Here is an 11,534-nt window from a genome sequence, read left to right on the forward strand (position 1 = left end):
TTTACCATCGTGTCCCCCAAAGCTGGGAGATAGAACACGCCGGGGGGGGGGGGGAGCGGGGGGTTGCGGGACTGGAGGGCAAACACTTGGCCCTTGGCAGAGTAAAGCCTGTTGAAAAGGGAGGGGGCTTCCTCCTGGTGGGCACACTCACCAGCTTCAGCCCTGCATTTTGGGCTTGAAGACAAATGTCCCAGTTGATGACTTCCCTTTCTCCAAGGAACCACTAATGGGTACCTGCAGGGATTGGATAAGACCCTACACTGCTGACTGCAGTGCCCTTGGGGTCCTTCGGGTCCTTCTCAAAGTGGAGCCCCAACTGTCCCCAGTTTCATGGGACAGGGTACCCCAAGAGTGGGCCACATTATGGCCTTGATGGAAGAAAAGCAGGGCAATGACAAGGGGAGGATGGCCTGTGAACAGGTCGGGTGGGACAACTCAAGGCTCCGTCACCTGCCCCCATCACACTTGCTGGGCACAGCAATGGCCTCCTGGTTTCAAAGTGCTCCCTTTGATTCAAAAGTGGAAGTTTATTTTTTATAGCTGACCTATAAACCTCTGAAAATCATCTCACAATGGAGAGGGTGATGGGACACAGCAAAGTCAGACCCACAGCGGGTTCTGCTGGTGCCCTGAGGTGGGAAGGGAGAGCAGTGGGCATGATGGGCTGCGTGCGGCACTGGACAAGACGGGGATTGTCAAGATGTGTGGGTGGTGTACAGTTAACCCTTCCCCAGCTGCCCAAGACCCTGCAGGGGCCAGGCCCTGGGAAAGGCCCCAGGAAAGGCTCCCATCCCTACCAAGTGGCAGGCCCTGATGCCTTCAGAAGCCCTTGGCCTGTGGTGGCCTGGGAATCACACCTGAGCAGACCTGGGGAGAGGGGCCCACACCCACCCGGTGGCCAGAGCAAAGCCCTGTCCTCTGAAGTAGGGGACAAGTTGTAGTACAGGCAGTGGAGCTAAGGGTGACCCAAGTGAGTGGCTTTTGTGGTGACAGAATCCTGATGGTACTGTCTCAGGTCCACTTACGCGGCTCTGCAGAAGCCCCCATAGGAAGGGTTGCCAGGCCTCTGCCCCCTCTCTGCTTCTCACCGCCCTTGCCCCGGGGCTTGCGGACCTGGGGTGCTCTCCTGCTGCCTTGCCTCCTGATGTTACTTGACCGGCTTTCTCAAAAACAGGGAGGGCTGTGTGGGGACACAAAGGTGGGCACGGCCTTTGCCATTTCCCAGTGCAACTCCTACTCCAGCGGGAACCCGCAGCCGCCCCCGGAGACCACCCTCCATAGGGAAACAGCATTGTGATTGTGCCCTGTGTGTGTCACAGTGTGACTCTGGCCCAGGCGACCCCAGGAAATCTTACTCTCTGGGGCCTCAGTTTTCCTGTGAGGCTGAGAATGTCCGAGGTGTCTTCCAGCTCTGGTGTCCCGTGACTTATGAAGACAGTCATGGGGACGGTGACAATCCATGGCACTGCTGGAAAGCCCTTCTTTCATGTGAGCTGCTGATGACAGCAGGATCAGCATGTGCCCCAGTCCTTACCCAGGGTGGCAGCGGGCTCGCAGCTAACAGCCGCGTGGGTCAGCTGGCCCCGCTCCCTGGGCATCCAGGGTAAAACTGAGAGGCTGTCCTGTCCTGTGGACCTGGCTGGGCAGAGAGACCGTGGGCCTGCTGTCCACAGGGGTGATGCTGGGAGGGATTTTCCCTGGGCAGTGGTGGGTAGGCCTCAAGCTGGTGCCCCAGGAAGTCCCCCAGAGAACAGCCCGGGCCCAGCCTAGAGGGAGGATGGGTGCGTGTTGGAGTCTGAGGGTCAGGGTGAGGTAGGAGAAGCGGGGCTGAGGGGTACTTGGAGTCAGCCCTGGTGCCAGGAGCCTGAGCTGGCCTGCTGGTGGCTGTGGGGCCAGCACACATATCACTCTCACGTTACTCAGCGTGAGAGTGTGCTTTGGGTCCTGCCTCTGCGGCCTCCCCCTTCCTGTTCTCTGGTACTGGTATCCAGTCCCTTCCTGGGCTGGGTCAAAGGTTAGATTTTGTCTTTAGGAGCCCCTGGGGGGGGGCTGCAGCCAGGGGAGGTGGCTGCTGGGTAGAGAACCAGAGAGCCTGTGGGAGGGGCTGGAGGGGCCAGGAAGCCACTGGCCGCTGAGGCAGAGGTACTGGGTGGTGGGCCTCCCCATGTCAGGCCCTGCCCCAGGCACCAGAGACGCAGAAGGGAACACGATTCCCTGCTCCTGGGGTCTCTTCCACGGTCAAGGTGGCATGGTGAGCCCAAGACAGGGCCGGGGAGCACGCAAAGGGGACCAGTGAGGGCAAACAGTCGGGCGCAGGGGGCGTGTGCGGACATGGGGCACGCAGGTACCCTGCTCCAGTTCCTATCAGGTGACACAGGCCCATCCACAGGGCGGGGGTGGGGGAGTGAGAGGGAACAGGGCCAAGGCCCTGGGGCTCGGCTGTTGGGTGGGAGGCCCTCGGGACAGCTGGTGAGTTGGTGGGGTGGGCAGGGACTCAGACTCAGGCAGCCTCCTGGGTTCCTAGAGTGGTGTGAAGTGGCCCTTCCCAGGCTGCGTCGGCCTCCCCAGAGAAGCGGGAACAGAGGACCTAAGTCCCTTCTTTGGGATGTAAGCTGGGATTCCGACCGCTGCCTGTCCTGCTTTCTACCCTTGGCTGCCGGGCCCCAGAGCACCATCCGGTTCAGTCAGCAGCCCTGCCTGCGGCCCCGAGGCCTCGGGCCACTCGGCGAGGCTATTCCCTGACCATCTCTCTCTTTCTCTCCGACTGGGTTTGAACCCAGAGCTGCTCCGCCACTGAGCTGCATCCTCAGCCCTTTTCATTTTGAGACAGGGTCTCACTGCGTTGCTGGGGCTGGCCTCCACCTGGTCTCAGCTTCCCTGGGTTCTGGGATTCCAGCCTCGGGCACACCGCCCAGGCCTGATGCTATCTGAGGAGACTGTGCCCTGTTTGTTTTCTGCTTGGGTTTTATGATACATTGTTACTAACAGTGGCTAGTTTACATTAGGGTTCGCTTTTAGCTGTTGGTGCCCATTCAATGGCATGTGTCATCCACCAGTGCAAGATCATTCAGGGCACGTCACTGTCCTGGAACGCCTTCCTGCTCCCCCGTTTCTCCCCTTCCTGCCCCACCCCCAGACCCCTGGCCATCATTGATCTTTTTACCATCTTCCTTGTGTCCCTCTTCCAGAATGTCTCTTAGTTGCAAGCGTGGCCTTTTCCGATTGCTTCTTTCTCTTTGTGGTGGGTGACCAGTCCCCCCCAGGGCTTTCCAAGGCAGAAGAGTCCATTCCTTTTGCACTGAACCAGATCCCTCGGTCTGATGTACTTCTCCCATCCTCTAGCACCCTGAAGGACATCTTGGTTGCTTGCTGGCTTGGGCAATTTTGAATAAAGCGGCTAGAGACATCTGTGTGCGGGGTTTTGTGTGGTTGCAAGTTTTCAACTCCTTTGGGTGAATCCCAAGGAGCACGGCGGCTGGATCAAATGCTGAGAGCATGTTAAGATTTGTAAGCAACCACCGAGCCAGCTTCAAAGTGGCTGCACCGTCTCCCCTCCTCACGGCAGAGCGGGTTTCTTTTGAAGAGCACTGTTTTCTGGGTGTTTCTCCTCTGTGGACCACATCTACCTTCTCTTTAGGTGGATTAAAAGACAAAACGTAGCCAGGCCCTGTGGCACACACCTGCAATCCCTGTTACTTGAGAGGCTGAGTCAGGAAGATGGCAAGTTCAAGGCTCACCTGGACAACTTAGAACCCATCTCAAAATACAATTTTAAAAGGGCTGGGAGTGTAGCTCAGTGGTAGAGGCCTAGCCTGTGTGAGGCCCTGGGTTCAATCCCAAGTACTGCCAAAAAACAAACAAAACAAAACAAAAAAACTTGCCACTGATAATTGTGGCTTATCTCCGGGTGCTGGCATGTTTGACCTGGCCGGGCATGAAGGGCTCACCGTGGGTCAATTCCTCATCCAGTTGGCCCCTGGTAGATTGCATTACTGTCCAAATATTTGCTGCCCCACCCTGCCTCTGCGTCTCCTGCATGTTGCTATTAGGCCTGGCCACGTGACTTGCTCTGGCCATTGAAATGGGGTGGACGTGACATATGTGGCTGCCCAGGTCAGCATTCTGCCATCTTATCTCTTTGCTTCGATACCAGCAAGATCCCAGATTGGGGGCTGCTGTTGCCCACCGGCCATGGGACTGCTGTAGCCAGTGGAAGACCCTCTACCCTTGGGCTAGTCCCTGAGAGGTGGGGGCTTGTTTGTTACGCAGCATGATATGAACAACACTGACACAGGCGGTTTCTTTAAGGATCCCACTCACAGTTGACAGGAAGGACAGCTGGGCCTGGTGGCATGACTGGGTCTTCTGGGTACTCCAACCATGTTTTGGGTGTGTTTCAGCAAGTCCCCCAAGGGGTCATGTGTTGGAAGCTAGGTCCCTGGTGCTTGAAGAGGTGGGGGCCTAGTAGGAAGTCTTTAGCAAACTGGGTGTGTTGTTGGAAGGGAGAGTCTCTCTCTGACTTTTGTGATGTGATCTTTCTCTCTTTCATGTGCTCCCACTGTTGTGATACCATCCACCATGGGGTCCTCTCCAGAGCTGTGCTGATGTCAGCCTTGTGTCCTTGATCCTCCAGAACTGTGAGTTATAGAAACTTGTTTTCCTTATAAGATTACCCAGCCTCAGGTGTTTTGTCACAGTCACAGAATATCTAAGACACTGGTACATGTGTCTAGAAATTATGCTGACACTCCCAAGAGCTGCATGTCAGGGTCCTGCAGGTGCTACCTCTAGCCTGGCACTTTAAGGGGCTGGAGGCTGAGTGTTTGCACTTGACAGTGCGTGAGCCCAGTGTCCTCTCTGGTTACTGTTTGTTCTGCATAATGTTTGTATGTGCTTTTAAAGTGTCCAATAATTGATCTAATTTTTTCTTTGTACAGGAAGGAAATTATCCTGGTTTGGAAAAGGGTCAACATTTCAGAGGCTGAGCTGTTTGCCCCACAATTTGGCATGCTTTAGAAATCTCATTCATTCTGAAAATTAAGTGCTATGCTATTTGAGCTCTGGCGTGTTTGGGGAGAAGAGAAGATACCGGTGACAACTTTGGATGTGCTCCATGGACAAGCCCCTTGAATAAAGAGTGGACGTGGCCTCTCATGGCCCCATGGGCCTCAGGAACCAATGTGTGATCTCAGTGTTCTTTCAGGTGCCAGGAGTGGGTCTCCTCAGGTGGTCTGCGGCAGCGTCTCATGGCCTCCGCTCAGCACCCCTCCAGCACCCCTCCAGCACCCCTCCATCACTACACTGCCCAGTGCAGCACCAGGGCACAAAGTCAGGTGGGGACTGGTGGCCTGTGCCATCTCTCAGGTCAGGGTAACACCTGTCCTGCTGATCTCTTGCCAAGGGAAACCTACCCCAGCCCTTGGTGGTCTAAAGCGGAGGCTTCATTTATACCTGTGATTGATCATGAGCTGAGCTTGGGAAGAGCTGAGGGTAGCTGTCACTGCTTCACGCCGCGACAGTGGGTGGGATGTAACCTTTTAAGTGGCTCAGTCTCATGCCTGGCAGATACAGGGCGGCCAGCCCGGCCCGCGCTTCCTTTTCCCAGGGGCTTCTTCCTTGGGCCTGCCTGGGCTTCCTCACAGCATGGCCGACGGGGTCCGCGGCAAGTCTTCTGGAGGCCCAGGAGGAAGCCATGAGGCTGCTGCAGACCTTGCCTGGGAAGGCCCGCAGGGTCACTCCTGGCCCCCAGCATGCAGCAGCAGGTGGTAAGGCCAGGGCCACCCAGGTTCAAGGGAGGGGAACTAGCGTCCACTTCCCCACGACCATTGTGGCAACTATGCCCTCCTGACAGGCCCCAGTGGACGCCCAGCTCAGGCTGGCCGCTGACTTCAGGACTCACGAGACAACCATCTCCTACATTCACAACCTTCTCCCCTCTATTTTCCATGGTAATAGAAAAGAAAAATTGCAGAGTACTCCTTGTGTTTGACTCAGCAAATTCCAGGGGTGGCTTCCTGCTAGGCGGGTCAGGAAAACGTGGGACTAGGCAGGAGGCAGGTGGCTGCAGACCCACGGCAGCAAGGACACGTCATCCCTAGGGCCACCGAGAGGGTGCCAGAAGCACTATATAAGGGCGTCTGTCAGCAGCCCTGGCTTCTTATAGCATGTGTGTGTGTGTGTGTGTGTGAGTGTGTGTGTGTGCAATGTATATATGTGTATAAAGGTCACACACATACACACATAATATGTACACCTCACATACACATACATCCCACACATATGTACGAGTGAGCAGGTGAATATCATGCTCACACACTGGATACCAATAAACATGTAGTCTATACCTACTATATACATGCCATGCATTTATATGTGTCTACATGCATATATAAATACAATTTCTCTTTGTTTGTTAACTTTGTATCTGGTGTAGATTTTCTCAACACTTTGTAACAGTATCACACTTCCTCAGACAAGTTCTTAGGAAATCTGCAAACATATGCAGAAGTTGCGGACTCATGCAGGGAGCTCCCTACCTGCTGGCCTCAGCGATGGTTACATTCTCCAGAGAGCCTCAGTGTTTCCTCCCCCACCTGCACTGTGTCCCACCCCCAGGGTGTGAGCAGATCCCTGAGCTGCTGTCCTCTCACCTGCAGACCCTACTCCCTCCACTCCAGCACACTTGGTTCCTCTGAGCATCCACTTGGTCTGGGAATGCATTCCTTCTCACATATTCTGGAAGAACCCCGAGAGCTTCCAGGGAAGCTCTGGGCTTAGTCTGATAATGACATAGAACCCGTGAGCAAATGCCATTATCTGACCAAGACTCAGGAGCCCCTGCCAGGCGCGGTGTGCACACCTATGATTCTAGCAGCTTGGGAGGCTGAGGCAGGAGGATTGTTGAGTTCAAGTTCAGCCTCAGCAATTTAGCGAGGTAAGCAACTCAGAAAGACTCTTTCTTTCTTTCTTTCTTTCTTTCTTTCTTTCTTTCTTTCTTTCTTTCTTTCTTTCTTTCTTTCTTGTAGTTATAGATGGACAGAATGCCTTTATTTTATTTATTTTTATGTGGTGCTAAGGATCAAACCCAGTGCCTCACACATGCCAGGCAAGCGCTCTGCCACTGAACCACAACCCCAGCCCAAGACTCTGTCTTTAAATAAAATATTTTTTAAGAAGGGGCTGGGGATGTGGCTCAGAGGTAAAGTGCCCCTAGGTTCAATCCCTGATATAAAAAATGAACAAACAAAAACAAAAAACCCTTGCAGCAAGAATGTCCCCTCATCCAGCACCCCGATTTACCAGGTGGATGGCCCACGCATGGAGGGCACACCCCACGCTTGCCCCAAGAGCGCTGTTGCTGCCTGCTGAGCCTCTTTGAGCTACTGGTCCATTCTGGGTGAGCAAAATGGTTTTACAAATGGAAAGGCCACAGTACTAGACATGCAGCCACGTCGCTGGGGATGCTGCTCTGCTGCCTGGATTTGCCCCACAGGGCAGCACGTTCTCTGTGTGACTCGAAGCCCCTTCCTTTTTCTTTCGAAACTGCCGAGTGCCTATGGCTACTCGCCTTATGGTCCCAGGGCCTGGGGCTGCCCTTGGGCCGGTGGACCAGGGTTTGGGTCAGGACGGGCTCATGGTTGGCAACACTCGGTGGCTTCTACTGGTCTGTGACTCCTGCGAGGGGAGTGTGCACCAGCCCAGCATGTCCCGGGAGGGGTGGGCCTGGCCTTGAGCAGGGAACGGCAGGGTGCTGGCTTGTGACCAGCACTGGGCTCATTCTGTCTCCCATTCAGAACCTCCCCCTCCTTTTGGGGGTGTATTGGGGGCCTCATGGTCCCTTGATGGGGGAGCTGTGTGCAGTGAGAGAGCTGAAGGACAGGCTCTTCCCCTCTCTGGGCCTCAGTTTCTCCTCTCTGAAGGGGGCACCTGGGGATGGAGTGCCCCTGAGGGCCTGCCTAGTGTCACATTCTTTGGGAATATGAAGCTTGGTGCTGACCCCACCCTGGAGGCTTTGCCAGCGGGAGCGGTGGGAGACTCGCACTGGTCCGTCCAGGCAGCGGGAGCCCCCACTCTGCTCTGGCAAATCCCCGCTGACATGCCTGGGGATCCCTTGTCTAACTCTGATGTCACTCAGGCCTGGAAGAGATCCAAGGTCCAGAGGACAAGTCATTGAGCCTGAGAGATGTGGCAAGGCCAGAGCTGTGGGGGCCACCTGGCACTGGGGTCTGAACGTGCCTCCACAGTCCATGTGCTGGGACTTAATGTCCAACATGGGGCCTTCAGGAGGTGATTCAGGTCACAGGCCTCCTCCGTTGTGAGTGGATTCTTGTGAAAGAGGCCCCATGCAGTGTCCGCTTCCCTTTCAGACAGGTGCCACCTTGGAAGCCGAGAGCTGCCCTCACCCGTCCCCAACCCAGCCTCAAAGCTGTGAGAAACAAGTTTCTGTTCTTTATCAATTACCCAGTCTCGGGTATTTTGTTACTGCTGTACAAACGGACTAACACACCTGGTGGCCACCACCTGAGGCTCCTGTCCCCTCTGTGCAGGGATCCATGTGTATCCCAGGGGTGTGCAGTGGGCAGGGACTTGGCAGGAGGCTGACCCACTCCTGCAGCAGTGACAGAAAGGATCCGGGTCCCGGTCCTTGTGCAGGACTCTAGCTGAGGACTCAGACAAAGGAGAGCTGGTCTCCTTTGGTTTCTTATAGCACACCCTGCTCACAGCCACTGTGCCTTGTGTTGAGGGACCCCTTCTTGGAGGGACACTCCAGAGGGCCAGGGACTTTGCACTTAGCTTTCCTGTACTCCCAAGTCCAGCACCCAGTACAGAGCCCTGAGATACTCCCATTGATTCCTGCTGTGCTTTAATCACAGAGCCATGTTCCCAAGAAAGGAGGGTGGGGAGAGGAAGAGAGAGGGAGGAGACAAGAGAGAGGAGGAGGAAGACAAGAAAGGATGGATGGATGGATGGACGGATGGATGGATGTGAGGATAGATGGATGGACTGGTGAGTGGATGGATGTGAGGATGGATGGATGGACGAATGGATGGATGGATGGGTGGATAGACAGGTGGATGGATGGTTGTATGTATGGATGTATGTATGTATGGATGGGCGGATGGATGGATGGGAGGGTGGATGGATGGGTGGGTGGATGGGTGTATGGACAGGTGTATGGATGGATGATTGTATGTATGTATGTATGTATGTATGTATGTATGTATGGGTGGATGGATGGATGGGCAGGTGGATGGGCAGGTGAATGGGTGTATGGATGAGTGGATGGGTGGATAAATGGGTATATGGATGGCTGGATGGGTGTATGTATGTATGTATGTATGTATGTATGTATGGATGGATGGACGGATGGCTGAATGAATGGCCATATGTATGAATGGATGGATGGATGGGAGGGTGGATGGGTGGGTGGATGGGTGTATGGACAGGTGGATGGATCGATGATTGTATGTATGTATGCATGTATGTATGGATGGATGGATGCCCGTATGTATGAATGGATGGGTGGATGGGTGGATGGATGGGTATATGTATGTATGTGTGCGTGGGTAGATGAATAGTTGGGTAGATGGATGGATGGGTGGGTTGATGGGTGTATGTGTGGATGGATAGATGGGTGGGTGATAGGTGGATGGATAGATACACTTGAATTCTGTCAAGTGACTCTGGTTTGTTTTCTCTTGTTCTGTTTTTTAATGGCTCCTTGGGGTTTCCCTCAGTTTTCTCCTTGCTGCTTTGGAGCCTGTATAGCCAGGCTTGGGAAGGAGCCCCCATCCCTGCTGGGCTCCTCCATCTCCCCCCAGGCCTCCAGATGCCCAGACCAGCTTCAGTGGGCTTGGGATGTTGAGCCCGCCTTCCATCCAGCTCAACTCTTCCAAGCATCCTGCTGAAGGGGGAATATGTCAGAAACAGGAAGAAGAGGGGAAGACCATCTTCCACATGGTAGACTACCCTTAGAGCCTGGGAAGTAGGTGGAAAGGAGGAAGCAAAGTGAGGTGCCCAGTGGCTGCAGAGTAAGGAAGGGACCCTCTGGAAGGAGCCTTTGGGTGGAGCACCAAGGGGAAGATCAGCTAGCAGCCAGGACAGGCGGTCACAGAGTGTCCCACACTGGAGTCACTGGAAGTCACAAATGCCTAAGCAGGAAATGAGACGCAACTTGTAAAAGACATCAAAGGAAATGGGAAACGTGCTTCTAATGAGTCAAGGGTACCGTGGAGAGGGATGAAGGCTGGCCTGTCATGTGGGGGCGGGGAGGGATGATGGGAAGGGCACCAGAAGACCAGGGATAATGACAGTAGAAATGAACATCCATCTGAGGTGGGAATGGGCACCTGCAGCAGCGTGAGCGGTGGCTGCTGGTTGCTCCTCAACCAGGAGGCACCCAGTGGACAGCCACCTCAGAACTGGTATTGGTGAAGACCTGTAACTAATAGGCATGTCTTCTTCTGGAACAAAATCTAGCAGTTTCCATTTGCCAACACCCAAAGAGACCAGAAGGCATGGCACTGCCAGGCCCACTGTCTCCACAGAGAGGCAGGGGGTCCCATGGAGGGGAGGCTGCTGTTGAGGGAGGAGGTGGGACCTCTGTCCTCCACTGTAGCCAGGCCACAGCCTCCTTCTCTCTGCTCAGGTCTGGCCCACCTCTCCTGCTCACACAGGTTAGCTATACCTAGGGGGCCCTTCTCCCTGACTCCTGCCCCTGGAGAACTTTGTGAGCCTTTCCACGGGTCTAGGAGCAACCAGGTGAGCTGCTCAGACTGCTGCTGTCATCCCCACAGCGGGCCTTGACCTTCCGTCCATCTCCAGCTGGCAGGAGGATTTATGTCCACCCATCTTCCATCTTCAAGTAGCTTCTCAAAGCAAGTGGCCTCATGTGGGGAGGTGGTCAAAGCTCCCAGTCCTCTCCAGAAGGCTGCACAGAGGGTCTGTAGGCATTGCAAGAGACTTGCCTGGTGCCCCTACCGGCTTCCACCAGGGAGCCTGAGATTGCAGACGCTGGCTGTGCGCTGATTTTCTTTATTGTGAAGGGAAGTTGGCGCTGGTGTATGTTTAAGTTTCCCCAGAGCCATGAATTCATCCAGGGCCTGTGTCACTTCCTGCTCAGCCCGGCGCCGAAGGGAAGTGGGTAGGAAGTCGAGGTTTCAGCCTCTGTATTGCGGGTGGATGCCTCGCCTCGGGTCAAGTCCAAAGGGGCTGGGCCTTAGTTTAGCAAAACGGGGTTACCAGAAACCTGGGGGGCAGAGCGCAGCAGCCCTGGGGGGCGGGGCGGGTTGTTTTCCCAGGGCCTGGGGAAGTAAGGGGGAGTCTGTTATTCCGGAGAGCAGGAGAGCGACACTTTCCCGGGCTCCAAACACTGTAAACAGCGGCGACAGTCACAACTGGGGTTCAAAAGTTCAAGAAGCGGGTTCAAAGGCGGCCTAATGTACACCCCAAGCCCGGGAGGACGGAAGCCGCCCCCAGGGTGCGTCCCTACTGGGGCACTCGCTGGAGGGGCACTAGCCACCCCGGGGGCGGCT

At 55.1% G+C, this 11,534-nt stretch overlaps 1 long non-coding RNA gene across 1 annotated transcript; it reads left to right on the forward strand.

Annotated features, from left to right (window-relative positions):
* The first annotated feature begins 3,479 nt into the window (after positions 1 to 3,479).
* LOC125618123 lies at positions 3,480 to 5,175 on the forward strand. The gene is made up of 2 exons (XR_007349373.1): positions 3,480 to 4,637; positions 4,938 to 5,175. It is a non-coding gene; the product is annotated as an uncharacterized LOC125618123 (long non-coding RNA).
* Positions 5,176 to 11,534: the final 6,359 nt, after the last annotated feature.

Source organism: Marmota marmota, unplaced genomic scaffold, assembly GCF_001458135.2.
Source record: "Marmota marmota marmota unplaced genomic scaffold, marMar, whole genome shotgun sequence".
NCBI classification, from domain to species: Eukaryota; Metazoa; Chordata; class Mammalia; order Rodentia; family Sciuridae; genus Marmota; species Marmota marmota.